At 49.4% G+C, this 21,850-nt stretch overlaps 1 long non-coding RNA gene across 1 annotated transcript; it reads right to left on the bottom strand.

Annotated features, from left to right (window-relative positions):
* Positions 1-8,669: 8,669 nt before the first annotated feature.
* Positions 8,670-12,378, bottom strand: LOC148053275 (uncharacterized). The gene is made up of 3 exons (XR_015708917.1): positions 12,307-12,378; positions 10,634-10,734; positions 8,670-9,505 (listed from the first exon to the last, which is right to left on the bottom strand). It is a non-coding gene; the product is annotated as an uncharacterized LOC148053275 (long non-coding RNA).
* Positions 12,379-21,850: the final 9,472 nt, after the last annotated feature.

The following is a 21,850-nucleotide window of genomic DNA, read 5'->3' as shown; positions in this document are numbered from 1 at the left end:
CAGAGAGCTCCAAAACAAATGCCCTCACCAGTGCCCAACTTGGAGGAAGGTCTCAGCCCTTCCTCCGAGCTCCGAGGTCACCACTATCCTGCAGACTCTACAGGGGGAATGCAGCACGCTCTGGGGGAGGGATGGGGGCACCCGGCACGTCTCCTTCTGTTCCCCAGCAGCCCTGCTCCCCAGTCCACTCTGTCAGGGCACCCCTGCAATGGGCACAAGCCTACCAGCTTCACAGGCCATACGACCCAGAAAGGCAAATGATGATTTGGAAGCAAAATATTTACCTAGCAGAGCAGGGTAAAGTGCAGCAAACTTTATGAAATCCACTATGAAACTCCATATGCAGATCTCATGTACCTGGAAAGCCCTTTGGTATTCTTGTGACTGAGCAAATCCTAAAATGGAGGGATCTTCTAACCAAGCACCAGTGAGATTTTGTCACTTGCAGCCACTGGGTCAGAAGGAACAGGCTGCTGCTCACAGTGACCCGTTTACTTTTCCTCTTCATGGCTGTGCCTTTCTCATTTAGGAGATCAGTTTGCTTTTGCCAGATGGAGTCAAAGTCACCACTGTGAATCCAGCTTTTTTTTTTCCTTGTTTCTTGGAAAGCACCAGTCAGTACCATGTCAAGAAAAACAAACAGAGAGGTTTGCTTAGGATCTATTTAAAGCAAAGCATCCGTGGTAGCTCCAATAACAGCCCCAGGGCCAGCGCTGATGTTTGTGACAAAATTGGGGCTACTGTGCATGAGAAGGGCAGGATTATTGCAAAACTGCAGCGAACATCCCGTCTTTCACCCAAAGAGGTCATAGCCATGCACAATGCAAGTGAGAGAGCTCCGCTCCAGCATCCCCACTATCCAGGCTGCTATTTGGAGTCACTGGCTGTGCAGGAAAAGTCCTGGAGCTCAACCACTGACATGAGGTCCTGAAATGCAGCAGAGACACCCTGAATGACCGGAGAGGAGAATCTGAGTTTTCTGCCTCTGTTCATCAGACTTTGGGTGGTGGAAGATTGCTCTGACCCAGGAGAAAGCTTGTGCCTTGCAGGGGGGTGACACAGCAGCGTGCTCGCCGCCGCCACCACCTCCTCCCGCACCCACTCTCGGTGCCAGGCGGCAGAAACCAGGCAGGGAGGCAGTGGTGGAGCAGAGCAGGGGCTGCAGAAGGTCCCATCCCACCTGGGTGTCTCCTGCTGGAAAGCGCAGGCACACGCACCCCACGCAGCGAGCAGGCCTGCACCACACGTGTGCTCAGCCCAGGGGAAGGGCTAATAACGCATCCTCACCTCGCAAGAGCATCGTGAGGCTAATTTCATTAGTGTCTATAAAACACTCTGATGCTCTCCGTATGGAGCACAAAGCATTATTAAACAGCCGTGCAGAGCAAAGCCAATAGTGTTTCGCTTTTGTTTATATAAGGTATTCTGCTGATACTATACCCTTGGGAAACAGTAACGGCTACGGTTACAATAGAGTATTTACTACCACCTCGGCTCGCTGCAGCAATACTGACCGTACCTCTAAAAGCAATCTCAGAAATGTCTAGTCCATTGGGAATCTTGCTCTGTCCCACTTACAAGCATACCAGTGCTTGCCTTTTCCTTCTGCAGCTCTTTTCTGTAAAAGAGACATTCATAACTCCGAGCTCCTTACCAGTGAACCTAATCCAGCAAGTATCCAAGACATTCAGGAAAAGAGACTTTCATAGCATTGGAATTTTTCCATGCCAGCACTTTTTCATCCTAAGATAAATGGCTTTTACTTACGGGGCTAAAAGCTCTATTCTTTTCAAAATACTTCTCAGCTTCAAAGCAGCAATGGAAATTGGCTGTGCACCTGGCCAGCTGATCCAGCCTGGAGTCAGCCAAACAGCAAAAGGCGTCTTTCTTTCCTGCAGCACCGAGTGGTAGGTTGCTGCACAGCGGACAAGCAGGCTGGAAGGCTGATGTAAACAGGCTAACACTTAATTAATCAGAACATATTTAAGCAGGGCCCGGTCAGCACAACCCACTGAATTTCCAAACTGGGGGCTGGTGCCTGAGACGCACCTGCCAGATTGGATGTCGGGTCTTGGAATATCCTCCTGGGCAGTTTGCTTTCATACAGCCAGCTGCTCTGCTGGGGCGAAAGCCCCCCTGAGCCCTGTCATCCACCCAGTTAACATGAGCAGGTACAGGAGGATGGACCTCCGCAGCGATTCAGGAACAGGCAAGACCAGAAACCCCCTCCACTCACAGGCTCCCCTTGGGTGCAAGTGAGCGCTCCTGCAGATGCTGGATGGAAGTTGACTTTATTTCTATCATAGCAGTGGCCAAAGGCTCCAGCTGATGTGACATGTTTGTCTTTCTCATGAGACAAGTTTAGCAAACACCACATTGAAATCAGTCTTGACCAAATTGCTCCCAGCCCTGGACAGCAAACAGAAGCAAAAGGCAGGGGACGATGAAGAAGGGACGAAGCACACTGCCTGAGGGAGCTGGGCACTGTACTGGGCCACCTGCATGGGGCTTCATGTTTGCATGCAAAGCAACTTGCCTGAAGCCCAAGGAAGAACCAAGAGCAGCTCCCAGCCCTCGCCCACCTTTCTGCAGGGCTTGGGAGGGCCCTGCCAGAGAAGTCTAGAAAGTCCTAGGAGGTCCTGGAGCTATCTATGCCTTCCTCCAAACCCCTTTGCTCCGCAGCTCCCTAGGACCACCTGTTTCTCCCCACCTTGCTTACCACCCCCCGTCCCCAGCAAGTCCCTCCTCACCAGACTCCCACCTCGGCCACCCCATGGCTCCTGGCCCTCTGGCACTGAGACTGCATGCAGGAGGTTGCACAATGCTTGGCCACGTTACACTTGACCTGAGCTTGGGTTGTTGCTCTCAATTTCGAGAGCCACAGCCATAAAAAGAAATGGGATTTGCTGGCCAAGGAGAAGCCAGGGCAAGCTGATGCAGTGCAGGCTCCCGAGGTCAATGGCTGCAGCTCTGCGCTGGGGGAGGACACGCAATGCCTAATGTGGAAATGTTTGTATTTGGAGCAATATATAGTTACATTTAGCCCCTAGCAGCTGCAGGGGCTGTTTACTGTAGCACACAGTCCTCGGCCTATTAGCTGAAGGCCTGACAGTGACCAGATGCGGAGAGGAACGACTGCAAAGCCTGCAGCCGTATTTATCTCCTTGCCAAGATCCCAACAATACCTTGCCTAATAAGTCTGGCACAGAAATAATCATTTAAAGAGCTAAAAAACACAACATCCGCAGCCCATCTTTACAGCCAGAAGGGGAGTTTTGCAAGGCTTACAGTCTAATCTTTCACTGTCCCAAGTGCTTCCCTCCTACTTCACAAACAGCGGGTGATTTATTTCCTGAATGGCTGGATGCAAGCCTCCTGTATGTAATCGCCTGACAGGGAGCCTGCACCTCTGCAACCAGACTCAGCTGCTTGCAGCAGCTGCACAGGGAGGCAGAAAGCAGCAGAAGCTGCCACCCTGCGCCTGTGGTGCCAGCAGCTCTTCTGCACAGGGGGATGCCTAATTCACAAGGTGCTTCCCCCCCACCCCACGTCTCTGATGCCCGGACAAGAGCTGGTCCCTAGGGCAGACAGCCCTAACCCTGCTGCTGAACCGCAGCACACGCATGTGCCGGGCTGCGCACGTCTTGCGCAGGGGGAAGGACAGGCTGTACTGCCACAGCGTGTGTCTCAGCAACACCCAGCGCTCCACAGATTAGCCTCAACTTGCTGAATTAAAAAAAAAAAAAACAAACAAAAAAACAAACCCCAAACCACCCATTCGGTGCTTTCTGAGGACCAAGAGAACCGTATCTTTGCTAGCAGGAGAATGAGATGTCGGATCAACGTCAACACCAAGAAACATAACTTGTGCTCCGCCGGTTCACATAGTTTATGACCTTGGCTAGCAGATAAGCCCGTGTAGTACGATCTTCTGTGTTTTGCAGGCTGCAGGTACCAGGTGTCGTTGAAGGTCAGTGTTGAGGAAAGGGCTCTCCCACAGTCGGGAGAAGGTTGCAGAGAATGATTTTTATGCAACATAAGCTTGTAGATGATTAACAATTTTCTTTCAGTTAACCGCAAAGTTAATAGTTATTCAAAGCACTCCATTGTAACGGGAGTGGACATGGGGAGACGTACTACATTAACCATTAATCTTGGACTGTGCAATAAAAATTAAAGTGGAATATGGCACATAAGTATGATTAATTCTGCTTGCAAAGGGAGAGGGTGTCAGTGTATGCTTTGGGTGGGACTGTTTCCTTCTGACTGCGGGGTGCCCTGACGCAGGTGAGGATGTGCCACAGGAAGGCTGCACTCAGTGTTCAGTCCTGTATTTTCTGTTTTTTTCAAGTTCAAACCACACTCTGTCTGTTTCAAAATCCACCTTGTTAACTCTGCACCTCCCAAAAAATCTCTAAACATTAGGGAGTGGATGGATTTTTTTTTCAGTTGCAAAGGGAAGAAGGGAGAATGAAGGGCTGAACTTGGCAATTTGAGACCATGGAGGAAGGCTACCATCAGTGACACATCTGCTAGCCTGCACCCACTGCAGTGCACAGCTCCAGGGAGAAGGATTTCCCAAGGAGCTATGCCTCTCTGAAGCCCCTTTGCCTTGCCCGGGCCACCTCTCCAGCCGCAGCAGTGGTTTGAGCTTGGCACTAAGCACAGCCAGCGCGGTTCCCCTGCCCAGGGCTCACCAGTGCCTTCCAGCCTCAGCCTGTGCCAAAACTGCTTTTCCCAAGCACTGCAGTCCTGCTGATACACATGAGGCCATTGCCACGTGCACAGAGACTTGCTGAGGTTGATGCCATAGAGTTTATTTTCTGCTTGCAAGCTCAGTGGCAAACCTTTGGAGAAAAAGAAAAGCATGAGAGACAGGCCTGAGAGGCGAACTTTGTACTCACGGTATCCCCCAGCTCGGCAATGTTTGGCTCCGGGTTTTGATGGGAGTTTTGAAAAGGATTGCAAAATCCAGGTCTGGATTTATCTTTCCCCTTTTCTCCTTCCCACTCCCCCAAGCCTGCCAAAAGTCCCTTGCCTGCTGTCACCCTGGGTTTTGACCTGGGCCTCTCGCAGACAGCATGAGGGCTGAGGGAATGGGTTGCTCAGGCTGAATCAGAACTGGTTTGAAGCCAAGTTCCTCCTACGGTTCAGATACACCTGGGTCAGCCTGCCCACTCGTTTTCCTGAGGAGCCGGCACTTCCTTGTCCTGGCCAGAAGTGGATGTGTTAAGCTAGCGCAAGTGGCTGGTTGTTTTTGTGAATACTTTCTCAGCAATGGGTGTTTCTGTGAACCACGCTAAATCTCCAGCTGTCTATAAGTCAACACGCATTTCCCAACGCTTTCTGCATTTGACAGCCATGCCAATATAGCATGTTGTTAAGAGAGAAATCAGCCAGCTGTTGAGAAAACACTGGAAACAGCTCTGCAAGCTGACGTGCGCTGGTTCCCCTGACAGCCAAGCGGCACAACCCCATGCACCAGTGCACCCCTGGCCCCCTCGCAAGGCTGGGGTCAGCCCCTGCTCCCGACAGCCCACAGCAAGCCTGCCCTCGTGACAGCAGGCATGCCAGCGAGGGAGGAGGGAGAAGAGGTGGCTATTCCCCTTATCAGCCCGACCTATATAGTGTGCACACAGGCTGCCAGCTTGCAGACAAAGGGGAAACTAAACACGTCGATGGCATGCATGCTGATCCCGGCACCATGCTCTGCCTGCCATTTGTGCAGGGAGCATCGGTCGCCGTTAAGCAACAGGATCCAGTCTCCACCCTGCTGTCCCTCTGCCCAGGGGGTGTTTACCCCACTCTTCCTCTGCCATCAGTGCTCAGCCGTTGCGAGACGCTGTCTGCTCTTGTACTCTCCTTCCCGACACCAAGCCCCGCTTTGTTTTTGGTGAGCCCCAGCGATCACCGGCAGGTGCTTGCACGGCTCTGGCAGCGCGGGCAGCTCCCAGCTGAGCTCACGGGGAGCGCTGAAGCACACGGTGCTTGCAGGTGGTGCGTGCAAGGCCCTCTGCTACTGCAGCCCATGCGCAGCAGCACCAACAGGCATCTCCCTGAGGTCTCTCAGTCACAGGCATCCTCCCAAGACCTGGGTGGATGGGCAGATATCGGGCAAGGAGGGCATGTCCTGTTCAGGAGAAAGGCAGGTCACGCAAAGCCTGCGTCAGCCCGGGCTGCGAGAGCACCACGTGTTCTGTGTATTTGCCTTTGAGAAACGGGGTTAAGAAAGAATGAAGTCATAAATATAAGAATATACATAATGGCATATCTATAATGGCTCTAATTGCTGGGCTGTAGTGCACAGTTAATCTACAACCTGGCTAACTTGCCTCAAGGTAATCAAGAGGCAGCAGCAAATGGGTGCCATCCTCCCACCTCCACACAAAACCCTGCCTCCAAACATTATAAAGAAAGTTGTAAAGAAAGAGTTGCCTGCAAAGCTCTGCGGGATGAGGCCTTTCATATTTTCCGAGGCCAAGGTGCATCCCGATAGCAGGAGGTGTGTCACCGCTGGGCGATGCTGAGCCAGCAACACCCCACAGAGCCACACGGCATGGGGCACAGCACCCAGGGAGAGGGAGGCCTCGTGCCACCACTTAGCCCAGCTGTGGGACCAAATTTTGTCAGGACCGTATAAAATGCTCATTCATTTCCAGCAGGAACCAAGAATCTGGGAGAAAATGTGCTCCCGAGGAGACCGGGAATAGGAGCAGGCATAGAACAGCCAACCCTCATCTGGCTGATAACAGAACCAAAGGTTCAAGCCGCTTTCCGGGAGAAGAACCAGGCATCACATTTGCTCTGCATATGTTTAGAAAGCACCTGGACATGGTATTTGAAAGGAGAGTATTTAGGAGCATGCCACAACCAGAGGAAAAGAAAGAGTGTTGCAGCTCCAAAAACTAGTGTGTGGTAAATTACTGCAAAGTCATACTTAGATTCAGGCATTAACCCCAAGCTGAACCAGTAACTATCTAGTAACTGTATTTAATAAAGCACAGTCACGCTGCATTTACATCTCCTCTCAACTTCCCACCTCTTCCACTTTCATTTACTGGCAAAAGTCTTACGAGAAGCCATAAATTTGCTGGAAGGGAAGGTACAGCAGCAATAACAACACACTGTGCACAAAGCAGGCTGTATATAAAGCCCGTTCAAGCTTCCCCTCAGACAGCGGCGTGCCGAGGGGCAGAGCTCAGTGGCCCCCTGGGCACACTCGGGGCCCCATCACAATGTACCTGTGGGCCCACAGAATTCATTTTCCCATGCCACGGCATGCAGCTGCTTCTGTGCAGGGCTCTCCTACAGCCTCCCCACATCAGCTTTCTCTTCTCCACTCCCACTAAGACTGCAATTTTACATCAAGATGCATGCAACTGTCCTCTTCGGTCTCCTCCTGTGCCCGTATAGACGGGTGTCCAGCCTAAAGCCCTGGGAGCCCTACAGCTCGCACAACAGTGGGATTGAGAAGTCAAGGGCACCCACACGGCCATGTCTCCCTGCAGCAACGCTGAAGCAAATTACCTGTGTGCACAGTAAAGCCTCCGCAGGGCACTTGCTGCACCTGCTCTGTGGACAGGCTTATCAGCCTCCAAGGCTGTGAAACTGATAATCTATAAAAAGCATGAGTCACTCAAAAAAAAAAATCTCATATCCTTCTCCGCTTCAAAGTGTTTCCTAGAACTGCACCGACTGCGAGGCCTTGAAGACACAACTGTTTTCTGAAATTAAAAATTACCCCTTCTGGTCTTTTGTGGTGCCTCCTGAAACACGTTGGTATTTTTCTGTCTCTCTCATGTCTAAAAAGTTTCTCGGAGGAAAACAGGCACTAACAAGGGAGGAAATGGGAAAAGGGGAGCTGCAGCAACTGAAAAGTTCACCTATTATAATACAAAGTACACTCTTCGCTCTTGGAGAGACAGAAGGAGTCTCCTCTACTCTACGTAGATAAGCAGACAATTGAGGAAAAGGCAGGGGAAGCCAGATGCTTCATATGCTTTCGGTCCACTGAGGACAAGGGAGCACTCGGGCACCGTCTGACCTTGAAACAGTGACTGAAGAGAAAGATGACACTGAAACATCTTCAAAAAGAGGTGATTTTTGTCTCCACAGCCGAAGGGGGACTCCATCTCCCTGGCGAAGGAGCGCGCAAACCCAGTTTGTCAGCCTCAGATACAAGAGTTTCCAGCAACGAGCCCAGAAAATAGGCCACGGGCAGCCTGGGCTGCAAGGAACAAAGACGGTGGGCACACGCGGCCCCTGAGCGGCAGCTGCTCCGAGCTGGATGCTAATAAAAGCACCCTCCGGGTCCTGCAGGCACATGGGCTGGGTAGAAGAGAGGAAGGAGAGCTGCAGGCAGACCGGGGTGCTTTGCAGCTGACTGTGGGCTCCTGCTGCGTGGGAACCGAACACCGCTAGTGGCCTTGGAGGCGTAACATCGGTCCTGGGAGAAATTATCGCCTGGTCAGAGCTCTGCATGGCTGTCACATGTGTAACAAGAAAGTTTTATAACTATAGTAACCTGTTTCACTGATTTCTGCTCTACTGGGAAGTCAATAAAAATTGACAATACCCCCATGAGATTGTTGTTCCTTGGTCACATATTCCAGAAACATTTATTCCTCTGGAAAAAACGATACAGGAAGGGACAAGACAAGAACTTTACATGTAAATGAAAACATTATTAAGACAAGCTTTTGTTGGGCAGGACACCCATTCAGCTAGCACTGTTCTCGATGAGATCCTTAAAGACCCTGCTATGCTGGGTGTACCAAAAGGAGAGGAGGATGCTTAATGTATGCATCTTCACTGCTGCCTCTCTTGGGAGAGGCGCTGGATTCTCCTTCTTTTTCTCCCCGGGGTTATCTGTTGACAGATTACACCAAAAAAGCCCTTTCATAAAGCTCTATTAGAATGCCAGTGCATGCAGCAAGGGCCACTGAAATATTCCCAAAGCCACAGACAAAGCTGACAATCTGCAATATTTTAGCATAAGCTCTGACCCAGTCTACAGCAAAACAGATGAATGGCACTTCCCCCAGGGCAAGAATCACTTCTGAAGCTGCTGACAACTCACTCTTTATCCCATTGCTGTCCCACTCTTAATCACAGCTTGAGATGAAACTTTTTTTAACCCAAATTCCAGCCTGAAGATGTCCAGAAGAAAGACCCTTGACCTCTCTCCTGGTAGCCTTCTCAGCTCCTGGCGATGCTGCCTGTCGACACGCTGCAGTATTGTTTCGTGCTTGCAGGGCAGGAGGAGTGATGAGTGTGAGCCAGGCTCGGGTCCCCACTGCCCTGCGTGGACCCTGCCATGGGGGAGGCAGCACGGCCTCCAGCCAGGGAAGGAGCTCACGGCAGGAGTGGCATGCCCCGCTCCCAGCTCAGAGCCAACCAGCCTCTTCAGCTTCTCCAAAGTTCACCTCTGTTTGCTCCTGTTGTTAGCTCCGAAGCAGGAACAAAACAACAGACATGCCGTTTAGTCAGTTTTGGTATTGCACAACTGAAAGAGAATAGGAATGCACCCACAGGAACTGAGCCAAGTCAATAATGGAGACAGATTAAGCAATACATGCACCTGGCTCTCAGAAGTGCAAGATACTCTCTCTTTAGTAATTACAGAGCAATTATGAAGTTAACAGCAACTCCAATAAGGACATGTATTTCACAATACAATTTTGTTCACAATCCGTCAGGAACAGTCACACCAATACAGCTCTGAAACAAAACTGTCCTCACCGCTGCAGGCATAATCCTTTAAATGCCAATCTTTGGTGGGGTGGGATCTTGCACTAAGTCATAATTAAATGATTAGTTATTAACAGGATGTAATTGAAGCTGTACTTTAATGTGACTTTATAAAAATCCCACTTTTAAGATAGGTAATGGAAACCAAGACAAGATGAAGAGTTTGGGTATTGGGTTTATGCAAGCTCAGTTAGCCTATAATTCTGCAAAACCAGAAACAGATTAAAGTTGGGTTTCAATATATCTGAAGACATCAAAGTCTGTTCTGCATGGTCTGGATGAAAAGCTTCAGATTTTGTGCCTCTTTATAGTGGTAAAATCAGGATGATCTCAGTTTATCCAATCCATCCAAAGAGTAAACAGGGAACAGAAACTATCGTAAGGTCCAGAACAGATCCTTCCCTGAATTTAAGATACTAAATCAAACTCAGGTCCTCTGAAGTTCACAAAGTCTGACTTGCACTGAAATGCAACTTTACTTCAAAATACTGATCTGCAATTTCATGCCTCTTCTAAGAGAGAAAAAAGCCTGCCTTGCTCCAAGTACTACATGGCAGCACAAAGTGGAGGACTCCTGTGGTGGCACTGTACTGCCATTGCTTACAGCCAGAGGCAAGGAGCATTGCATCATCACCGTTTGCTAACAGGGACTAGAGATTATTGAGCAAGTGACTCAGGCTGGCTGCTTCAGCACCCGGCCTGACCTCCTGCCTGAAACAGGCTGCCCGAGCGCGTGTGGCAGCAGCGCCCGTGGGGATGTCCTGTCGTGCCACTGAGCTGGATTTCCGAGCACCACAGATTCACACCCAGGCTATAAGCCTTCCCACGGCCATACACCCATCCAGACAGGCAGTGACATTTCAGTATTTTCTGCTTCCCCCACCTTACTCTACCGCTGCAGCACACTGAAGACGAGTCCATCCACGCAGCCACAAAAGAAAGGGCGACCCAGGCTGCATAACCACGAACACGAAGCATTCAAATCTGTGGGAGGGGAAGAAAGCATGGCAGAACATGGACCACATCAGGCAAAGCAATGCTGCCAATGTGTGCATAAAACCCACTAATTCCCTTTTCTAAGGGACTTTCTGGGCAGGAGCAGCCAGCCAGGAAGTCTTCCATCAAGCCTGGCATTAATCGCTTCACTGTCTCTTTTTCATACCTCCTTTCAGGCTTTATTTCATTCAAGTAGTGAAACCTGTTGTGGTTTACTTTGATAAAGGTAGAGCCAGTCACTCAGTGTGTTCAGGCAGTAAGGATGCTTTACTATCTTTTGCTGCATCACCAGTAGGGCTGAAAAGGTGCTATTGTGGTTTGACAGCTAAGGGGATATGTGATTCTATCAAGAGGTATCCAAATATCTAAGTGCTCTTAAAGATTAAATAATTAATTATCAGAACTCCTGGCAGAAAGATAACCAAGGATTATCCCCATTCTCCAGACAACAAGAATATTTTTATAACAAGTCATGGTTATAAGAGCTACCCAAGGTTTGCTGTGAACTAGTGAACCTAAGCACAGGTACCATGAAAGCAAAAGATTCACGTGTCCCAGGCAGCATTTTTACCATCAGTGCAGCTAATGCCCTCTAATGAACCAGTAGAGACAGGGACTCAAGCTCATGGAAGGCACGTAAGAGTATGTGTGACCTGCCATTTTAATATACACAGCTGAACAGCATTTGGAGTGCTCAGAGGGGAAACAGGGTGGCCATGGAAAACCCTTACTCTTCCATCCTCTTTCCTCCTCATCCCCTTTGACCATCAAGCATCACTAAGGACTTTTTCACTTCAAATTGTTTATGGGATGAGTTTTTGGCAACTAGAGCTAAACTAATGGTTGTATATACACATATGTATATGTGTGCATACATACATGACACTTTACACACAGAATCACCATCACTAGTCTTCATAAACTTAGCAAAGGCTGCAGTACCCATCAATATAACACCTCAGTGCCTTTCCCTCTAATCTCCTGTTGTGTCATCTTTTTAGTTACGCTTTATCTATGCTTAGATCATATCTCTGAGGCAAAGACTACATACTTTATACATTTCCCTGATGTGCTTTTGAGATTAGAGACACCGAGTCAAAATAACTCAAGTCTCTCCAAGAAGAGCATGCTACATTTTTGTGTTTTATGGTGGGTCTCTGGCAGTGAGAAGCTTTAAAAGCAAAGAACTAGGACAAACTATAGATCACTTTTAAATGGCAACATTTTAGTGCACTTCACATGCTGGGCTGTTGCCCTAGAAGGAGACGCTTGTTGCAAGTGCAGGAGCACAGCACAGAGCAGACCCAAGCAGGGTAACATGGTGGAGACCTCAGCCATCAAACCACCCCCTAAACCACATCCCCGGGAGCCACAGTCACCCACTACCAATGTCTGGATACACTTCTGCACCAAACTCCTACAGGCCAAGCAGCTGGGCTCAGGGCACCTGCAGAGCCCTTAGGAGGCTTAAAGGCCTGCAGACCAATAGCCTTGCACACCATGCTTTCTTATCATCTCTTCTAGTGCATTTATTCCCTCCCCAGGGCCTCTTTCTCTTACCAGTTTTCTTTAGCAAGTTTAAAGTTAGCCTCTTCCTCATGACCCAGTCTAAATCCACTGGCATTACCTTTTTTCTTTTTTTTTTTTTTTTTTTTAATCAGCTTGCCTTGGGCATTGCCCTTTTTATAGGCAATTTAACAAAACAAGGTGCAGCTGGCCTGATGCTGTCTCCACACCACCTGGGAGAGACCCTCCGGTGCTATCTGCCCAGACCAACAGAAATTCATTCTGGTTTGATAGGGATGGCCAAGATGGGGCCCTCAGTGTGACCAAGGGACCCTTTAGGTCACAAGGAGCACATGCTCTTTCCCAGGGAGAGCTACCAGGGCTGTGCAGGGGGAGGTGACCCCCCAGCCCTCCCCTGCCCACTGGCACCCCGTCCTGCCACTGGCAGATCAGCTCTGCAGGGCCCTGACGCCGCTTCTTCCAAGTGGGCGTCATTTGTTTCCTCTCCATATTGTATTTAAAGGCAGTATTCATCTTGTCATATCTTGCAGCAGTTTCTCGGTGGCAGGTTGCCGAGGATGATGCTGGGATGTTTATTTCACCCTTTTGTTAAAATGGATGACAGGTTTTTGGATGAGCCTGCTGCAGTTTGTAGAAGCAGAAAGGAAAAAACAAGTTGGTCCAAAGTTGAGGGAAAGAGATATAGGCTAAGAACATTTCTGAGGCACCTGGACTTGCACCAGGAAGGATTTGCTCCCTTGTGTGAACACAGCTCCCGTCATCAATAGTTTTGACACCGTTGCCTCCCGCTTTGACAGCACTGGCTTACGCACCAAATCACTCTGCACCCCCTGCACACACAACTGTCTGGAAATCTGTCTTCGTATCTTGATGTAAACTGCCAGAACTGGGCTTTTTTTTTCACCTAGTTTGTTTTCTTTTAATATGATAGCATTGCTTAATGGAAGTTGTGGGGGGTTGGGTTAACTTGGGTGTCTTCTGTTCAGTGGCACTGATGAAATCTGCTCTGGAACAAACAGAGTATTAACAGAGAAAGGCTCATGTCTCCTGGCACTGCATGGGTCTGATAGGATGCAGTAGGTTATTTACAGTGCGGTGGCCTCCCCTGCTCTGGGGAGGGAGTTTGTGCTGCCTGAACATCACCCCTGCCCTGGCCGCAAAAGGGATGGATCTGCCCTCCTCCCCCCAAGCATGAAGCTCATGTTAGCCTACTGCACCCAGCGCTTGTCATTCCCACATTTGCTGGAATAAAGGGTGCGCTGGGACACAGTATCACGGTCTGCCCACCACTGACCTAGGACGGCACCACTGCTGAAAGCTGTGGTCCTATCCTGCCTCTCATCTCTGCTCCTACCTTCCTGCTACCTGCCTGGTGTCGGACTGAGGGCTCGTGAAGCTGTGGGGTGAATTGCCTCTGCTCATCAGCCCTCCAGGGACCAAGCCCTGCCCCACAAAAAGTCATTCATTTCCATCTGGACCAGCGAACTGCTCCAACACGTGGCATGGCCACAGGACTGCTCACACAGCACTTTGGGGCACATGAACCAGGGAAAAGGCAGGAACACCCTCTGGTGATGGCAGCATGGTTTTAGGTGAGCTTGATGGGAGCCCAACACTGCAGCCTGCGGTCCAGGCATGGCAGAGGATGTTCTTCCCCTGCTGCAGTGGTGCAGCACTGGATCTGGGCGGTGCTTGGCCTTGCAAAGACTTCTGAAATGTGCTTAGTTTCCAGTAAAATCCACTCTGCCACATTTGCAGAAATTATAAAAATACAATTTTGATGCAGTTAAAGTGCTCATCCTGGATTTTACTTTTCAGCCAGATTTCCCGAGGGAATAGGTCACAGGGAAGTGCCAAGGGATGTTGGGATCGAGGAGATGGGAGCATGGAAAAGAGCTGAGGTTACAGCAGTAACAAGGTGGAAGACAACTGAAAGTTAGAGGGAGGCGGGGACTTGGAAAGGAGCTGAAGATATGAAGTGGTGGAGGAAGCCATAGGGGATATGGTGGAGGAACTGGGATTGTTTCAGTGGGGTTGCAGAAGATAAAGGACACAAATTTGTAAGAAATAGGGATTTTTAAATTCCATAGCTCATGGAACAAACTGCTTTTGAAATCCAGGCATTTTGTACACAAACACACCGGATGAATCCAGCTACTGCCCAATACTGTGGGAAGCAGATTTATCACGTGAACTCAGCTCTCCACTTAACTGGTCCCCGCCTCTGAACAAGAGGCCAAACCAAAGCCACACATCCAAAATACCCTAAATCTGGGGAAATTGAAATCTGCAGCTGGGGCCTCCTGTAAACAATGCAAACATCAGCATTTCAGACCAGCCAGCCAGCTGTGGACACCAAATAAAGACTATTTCCCAAGACACCAGGCTATTTGTCTGGCAGTGGGCTACATGTACAGTCCCGCTCTCACACAGCTCATGTCGAACCAAGAGTGTTGCACTGCTCACCCTGGATCAGCCCACCGACCTCTCAGCTTAAGGAGAAACAGGAATAAATGATCTGTTCCCACTGTCCCTGGAGATGATGGGAACCAGCCACCATCTGGCCACCAGCAGCCTGAGCAGGGATGTGGACCCAGTGAGGAGTAACCAGTTGCAAGTATTCATTGCTTCCATGGTTGTTGGTCTGGGGATTTCCAAGCTGCACAGTTTACAGGATGGGGGCTGCACACATTGTGGGAGACAGCAACAGCCTTGGAGAGCCCAAGTAAGCAGCAAGGCCCAGGAGGGAGGAAATCCTGTATCTTGATGGGGTTACATCTGATTAGTGGTTGCCACTGGCAATCAACCCCAGCTCTCGCTGCTGCTATAGCACATCTACCTGAGGCATGAGGAGAGCCAGCCAGTATAACCCCCACCAGGGCAGACCCGTGCCAGGGCATGGCCTCAGGTGCCTCCCAGCTCCCTGGCAGGGCAGTACAGGCGCTGCATCCCCACTGCACCTCTGCCTTGTCTTTCTCTCACTGCACAGAAACACTGGGGATGCAAAAGGAGGGAGAGGCTGCAGAAATCTTACTACCGATACAAAAAAGGGAGGCAGGGCTTGCAGGAGGCTGGATTTTTAGGATGTATGCAGTGGGTGGTCAAAGAAGACGATAAAAATATAGCAGGTTTTAAATGAATTTAAGTGTTTGAAAATTATTTTTGTCCTAGCAATTATGGTTAAGGACTCAGTGGACTTGAGTAGCTCATTCAGCATGCCCCGTTCCCCAGTCAAGGCGTGAGCTGTTGGGACGGGCAGCTGCCGACAGCAGAGGCAGGCACTGTGGGGGACGAGGCTGCATGTGGGGTGAAGCTGGGAGGGCTGCCTGCTGCTGGAAAACCTGCCAGGAGGAGCAGCTCAAGATCTGCCTGAACTCATTGGCATCGCAGGGTAGGCAACCCTGATGCCCTGTGTATTGGTCTCCTGCTGATCCCAGTGAAGTCAAGAAAAAAATTCAGTTTCTTTAAACTCCCACAGCAGAGCACTGTGTGGTTTTGCAATACTCCATCAATGGGAGAAACACTCCAGCACCACCACAAACAGCCACAAAGAGCCAATTTCCTGGTTGCTGCAGTGCAAGGAAGGTGTGAACAGGTGTGAACCACTACAGGCGTTGGGGAGCATCACACACACTGTGGTAAACAGCTACGCAGCGTGCAGGGCCAGTGAGGTCTCCGCCTCAACCACTTTAACCCAGTTCTGGCTTCTTTGCCGCGGTGCTGCCCCTGTGTCTCCTGGCCAGGCAGAGATGGACTGCCCACTGCCAAGGGTGAGGCACTTGGGACAGATAGGATGGGGAGCCTGGGCCATCCCAAATGATGTCCACTGGGCACGCAGACTGTGGCTCTTGGCATGAACCACACTTGGGTCCTTCACCCTGGAAAGGCAGCCCCAGCACCCGTGTGCCTTTATTGCCAGCTCCCAGGGGGTCACCTAGCTCTTCCAGATGCAGGGAGAGGGGTGGAGCAGGGGGCTCAAAGCAAACGTGGGGCTAGGACCTCCCTCCCCACACTAATGAGGTGCATTGTAACATTACAGATTTGGGGCTCTTTCTAAGCTCCTAGGGACCTGAGAGCATGGTGCCCCCATGCCCTCCCTGTTTCTGGGCAGCCCTTCCCATGCCCTTTTGATCCCATCTGAGAGGTATAGCCCTTGCCAGATTCGTAGTTCCTCTCGACAAGCACGCTACGAATTCCTGTCCTTCCTGAGAAAAGGGTACTGGTTGCTATCATTTTCACAACATGTTGACTTCTCTGTAGCGCCTTTGGGCAGATTTCAGTAAATTTACTGCACTTCTCAAAAACTATTTCCCGTAGTGCAGCAAGCTGTCTGCAGAAAGGTACTGACAGTTCCTGTGCCTTTTCTTCTCTCTACCAGCCAATTTGCTGTGTGAGAAAGATGAGATCTTAAAAATGGACAATTAGGGCCCTTCCTTACTAACTACCCGTACTAAGCGTCTCAATTGGAGGAGTGCCCAAGGGGGCCTTAACCAAGCTGGAGTTCTGTTGCACCAAGCTTCACGCGATGCTGCTCCTGCTCCCAGAAGAACACGTGGGCTGCAAGGGGTTACCTGAGACCCACAGCGCTAACCTGACTCGAGTTGGTTTTCAAAGGGGAAAACTGAAGAATCATGACCACCAGCTATCACCTGGGAAGCAGAGACAGTGTTATTGCAACCCTTCTAGGAATTTACCCTCCACATGCTCATCGGATTCATTTTGGGATTGCCCTCTGTGAGGTTTTGCTACTAAATACCTTGGGAAAATACTTTGCATTATGTGAAGTGCACATCCCCAAGGTTTGGTCCCACTCAGCAACTATCCACAGTGTTTTTCCTTCTCCCTTAAACTGGCAAAACTGAAATTCCTGGGTTTGATATGAAGGTGATGAACGTGAAGAGGAGATTCTTGGAGTCTGAATACATGAACAGGGGAAACTCTGAAAATCATCCCATTCTTCATGAACAAAAGTCAAGCTGGGGTGATGTGATAGCACAGATGTTCAAGGATCAACAGTTAAAGTGGATGGAATGACGGAAAACTTAGAAATATCAGCTGAGGGAAAAGAGCTAGCAAAGGAACAAGGCTTTGGTGCAAGAGTAGATTGGAAAGATGCTAAGTGTGTTTGATACTCAAGAAGGTAACAAAATATTAATGAATCAGCACCAACCAGCAACAAAGAAATCCATTATTTATAGGGAAGGCAAATGATTATACATGCAAGGTCAAAGAAGACTTTCGCACTGAAGTTTCTTAAGAGACAGGAGAGCAGAGAGTAATTGACTGTCTAGACACAGTCCCTGCTCAAACACTGAAATCCTATGATTTGGCTGAGCAGGAACAACTGGGTCATGTTGGCTAAACACGGCTAGTTCGTGGAGGAGCTCCAAGAGGGCAGCAGAGGGATGTACAGCCATGAAGGAGGTGGGTCTCGGTGGCAGCAGGACCGAACTGTGGACACCGGGCTGAAAACTCGAGGCCCGAGACTTTTCCGAGGGCACCAGAGAGACTCCCACATCAAAGGCTGGGATTCATACAACTTAGGGCAAGCTACATTTTCTGTATAGATTCGCTTTGATTCTTCAATAAGCTCTGCTTTATTAGATATCTTCTCATGTTTGCCACAGCATGCTGCGGTCCCATCAGCAGAGAGGCAGGTGGCCCTGAGCATCCAAGGATGCCAGCGGGGGCCAGACCCAGTGGGCCCTCTAGGCACAGGCTCCCTCCTCGCCAGCCCCAGGAAGGACAAGACACTCTGGATTTGGGTGTCAGGGGGAGCTGGGGAAGTGCCACAGCCCGAGGGTGAACGTACAGCTTGCACAGGGCAGCACAGTGCCTCTGACTCTCCAGACAGAGCCTGACAGAAGACGAGACTGCGCTCTGAATTGGGGAGTTTTAGGCACCACCAGTGCAAATATACTTAATAAGCGTTCAGAAACACAATGAAGAGGCACAAGCGCGGACCACAGCCCCTTACGTAGCAAAAGAGATGCCTTTCCTCCGACACACTGCTTTGCTCAGCTCGGTTAAAGCCAACTGATTACCGCTGCCACCAGCAGAGCTGCTGCCATCCGGCACGGCCATCCCGCTCTCCTCCCACCGCAAGCATACGATCCACCTCCAACGGCGCAGGCCAAGTTCATGCTCGGCACTCACGCCCGATGGCTCTTCCTTTCTCTTCTCATACCCTCCCACAGGCACGCTGAGCAAACAGCAAAAACCCCACACACTGGTCATTTTCCTCCCTACTACAGCTCATCAGTCTTTAAAAAGAAACACACACACATACACACACGCACAAACACCCCAAGAACCCCAAAAAAAGAGAACCCAAGTTCCCAAATTTCTGCAGGAAGCTCTGATGAGTGTTTGTTTTACTTTTCAGTGTTGTATGCATGCTCTTCGTGGAACCGGAGGGCATTTCCCCACTGAGGAAAGCATTTCCTTTAAAGCCAGAGGCCCCACAGTTATTGCCGTTCTCACAGTTACGAAATACTACCGCTGTGGAGAGGAGAGGAGAGAAGAGAGAAAAAATTATTACCAAGAATGAAAATCGAGTACACATTGGCAGTTTAGGTAAAAAGTCTGTTATCAATGATGCTGTGCCAGCCTATTAGCCTCATAAGGACTGCATGGATTTCCTTCGCTTCCACTGGCCTGAAATATTGCAGGTGATTTGCTTGACGTGTACAAGTGGGTCAAATACTCATCTCTAACCTATATTAGATGCACGAGGAGAGGCTTTGCAGCGTTTGCTTACTATTGTGAGCTAGTGGACACCCGCAAGACATTTGCTAAGGCTCCAGCCCCCAGCCCCTCTGGCAGCGCAGAGTGAGCTGCTGCACGCCCAGAAGGCTTGCGATGGCACGTGCACCTCCGTGCGTGGCCCTGGGACTGTAAATCTCAAGCTAACCATGTGAAATGCGGGGCGAAGGTGTGGGCGGGAGGAAACCAGATGGGATACACTATACACTGAAAGAAAATGGATCTGGGGATACCATGAGCACTCAGATATCACATAAAGCAATTTGTAGCTGCGAGGATGGGTGTGGTTAAAGGACTCAGCACAGAATGGATGCTATGCTGGAAATGGATGGAGAAATCAGGACTAGTGAGCTCTTGCTGTGAATCCCGCTGCGAAACGGCATATGAGATGCTGTTATGACAAGTGCAGTCTATTGGCCATCACTACCAACCTTTCACACAGCTCATTAGGGAAAGGTCACGGGTTATTTTTATTTTAATTCCCAAGGACATACTTGGTTTGCTGCACACACTTCCACACAGGGTTTCAATCTACACAACCAGATCTCCCCACGCTTATAAACACATCCATACATAGCATGTATTCCTTTCTGCTCTTTACTTATAAAGCAAAACACAAAGCCATAAAACGCCTTTTCGAACTCCAGCTGTGCCACTTTATGGAAGCATTTGAAAACTATTACTTTTAGTGAATGAGCTAAAAGTCTCTGGCATATTATCTCTGTTTTGAAGATTGATTTAGGATGAGACTCTTACCACCCAGCACATCTGGAGCGGTGCTCCAGGACGGCTGAAGAGCATGGGGAGACTCAAACCGTGCTTAGGAAGCCCACCAGGATGCTGACCCAGTGGACTTTCCCCCCAAACCAGCCCCCATTGACAGCTGCCCATGCCAATTCACCGGCAGTGTTCTTGGTAAGGCTTTGGTCTCCCTGTTTTTATTATTTCGCCTCCTCTTCATTACAAGGATCTGGAGAAGGTCACCTGCTTGTAATAACATGGCATTTTCCTTGTAGTCAATTCTGAATCCTGCTTTTAACATACTACCTAACATCTGCTCCAGGATAATTTATCCCTTTTGCAGAGGAGATAAAAGGGCAGTGACAGTAAGTGACTTGTCCAAGGTTGTGCAGTAAAGAAGTGGCAGGCCTGTGGTGAGGCACCAGGATATTTTGGATTCCTCTACATGGCTTGTCAGGACTTTGCACAGAAACAGAAAATTTCCATGTTTGTCTTTTTGAGTTCCTCACACATGAGGAGAAGAAAGGACTTTCTTAATTTAAAAAATGTGTATGTCTCATTGCACACCCCTCCCATAATATACAAATTTACCCTTTTATAATTAAAAAAGCCTATAGCTTGCCAAAGCAGAGTCCTCAACAATTGTGCTAGCATTACAGTAAGTGGCAGCACTTTGGACTACTGCTGGAGATACACGCACATTGTTCAGAAAGATAATGGTACTTTTCATCTGGTTACAGTTAATTCCAGCACTGGTTTCCTCCCGGGCAACTTTCTTTCCTATTTAATGTTTGTCTAAACCTTCATTCTGCAGATGAAGTAATTTTTTATTTATATGATACTAATTTATTGATTTCATTACTTTTGTCATTTCTGTATTTTCCTTCTTCAAAACACTTCACATTTGCTGTTATAAGGAAGCAAATATACTGGCCAGGAAGTTTCTGTCTGTACATTTTCTCAGTGTGCTCTGAGACATGACCTTGGAAGGCCATAGACAGGATTGCTTTTGCCTCAAATAATATCCTTCTCACTCTTCCCAGCTTCTACAGATAGCTAGGACAATATTAAATACTAAATACCATTTGACACCAGTAAACCCAGAAGTCAGCCAGAAACAGAAATACTTACCAATGAAGAAAGCACTGCTCCTCCAAGTATCTCAGAGCCTTCTCCAAAGGCAAAGGCATGTCTCATTTCACAGATGGGAAGATGGGGAGCAGAGAGATTAAGTGAGGGGGTCACAAATTATGCACCATGGGAATCACAGTGTAATGCATACCCTGCTGCTGCCCCACACACTGATGGGGTCTCGCAGTCATCTTTCCCTATACCCAAGAAGGTCCTAGTGATATCAGGGTATATCAGGGGCCTTTAAACCGGCACAGGACAGATAAAAGAGATCCATGGGTATTTTGTTCCCTCCTCAACTGCCAAAAGAAGGTCCCAAGCATGTGTTCTGCCACACCTACCTCGAAGACAACGCAGGAGGGAACAATTTTTTTGCATTAAATGTACGAAATAGTGGAGAGCACTCCAGTATTTCAAGGAGCAGAGAAATATGGACTGCAAGCGCTCCTCTGAAGTGCAATCAGCTGCAGCACATAGCTGCTTCCTGCACATGCATGTCCGAAGCCCCTAAGATAATATTGATCTGGAGACCAGCTAGAAAGGCAGTGATGACAGGCCACTTCCTCGGAGAGTGTGAATCAGCGTAGCCACGTGGACTTTCACAAGTTGCACAGCTTTGCCTCAGCTGATGCTGCGGCTGCCTGTGAAGAGGGAGGGGAGGAGGTGAAGGATGCTGCCCTGGGTGGGCGCTGCATGCCGGCCCCCTACCCACGGCGCTTCCCGGCAGCACCGTGGCATGGGACCCCGCTGGCGCTGGCTTCCAGGCAGCCCCCTCTAGGCAGGTGTGTCTTAGGTGTAAGCCCCTTAAAAACAACCCTCAAACCCGAAGCACTGCTTTGCTCTTTCCTGTGCTATGTTTTGGGATAAGCACGTTGCAATATCATTTATGATAGGAAACCTGTGGTGAAGCGTGCCTTGGACAAAAGGAAGCCCTAGTTTA

This window comes from Nipponia nippon, unplaced genomic scaffold, assembly GCF_047370975.1.
Source record: "Nipponia nippon isolate SJK-2023a ecotype South Korea unplaced genomic scaffold, ASM4737097v1 scaffold_4, whole genome shotgun sequence".
NCBI classification, from domain to species: domain Eukaryota; kingdom Metazoa; phylum Chordata; class Aves; order Pelecaniformes; family Threskiornithidae; genus Nipponia; species Nipponia nippon.
The sequence above is the reverse complement of the archived record's forward strand: the minus strand, read 5'-3'. Positions and strand labels throughout refer to the sequence as shown.